Genomic DNA, 325 nt, shown 5'->3' with positions numbered 1-325 from the left:
AGTGGTTTCCCACTCGAGCTGCATCAGTGTTTTCTTGACGGCTTTTGCAACGTGTTGAGTGTTGTCGTGTAAAAGCATAACTTTGCGTCGATTGCTGACTACTGCTGACCTTTTTTCCAACAATGCTTCATTCAGATGGTTCAATTGTAATTGATATCGATCCCTCGTGATACTTTCATTTGGTTTGAATAGCTCATAATAAATAACAACATAATAGGCAACGCCTTGCATATTCCACCAAATGCAGATCATTGCTTTGTGGCCATGGATATTTCACTTTGACGTAGATGTTGATGGTTGGCCAGAATCCACCCATGGTGGACTT

This window comes from Trachymyrmex septentrionalis, unplaced genomic scaffold (assembly GCF_001594115.1).
Source record: "Trachymyrmex septentrionalis isolate Tsep2-gDNA-1 unplaced genomic scaffold, Tsep1.0 scaffold188, whole genome shotgun sequence".
NCBI classification, from domain to species: domain Eukaryota; kingdom Metazoa; phylum Arthropoda; class Insecta; order Hymenoptera; family Formicidae; genus Trachymyrmex; species Trachymyrmex septentrionalis.
The sequence above is the reverse complement of the archived record's forward strand: the minus strand, read 5'-3'. Positions refer to the sequence as shown.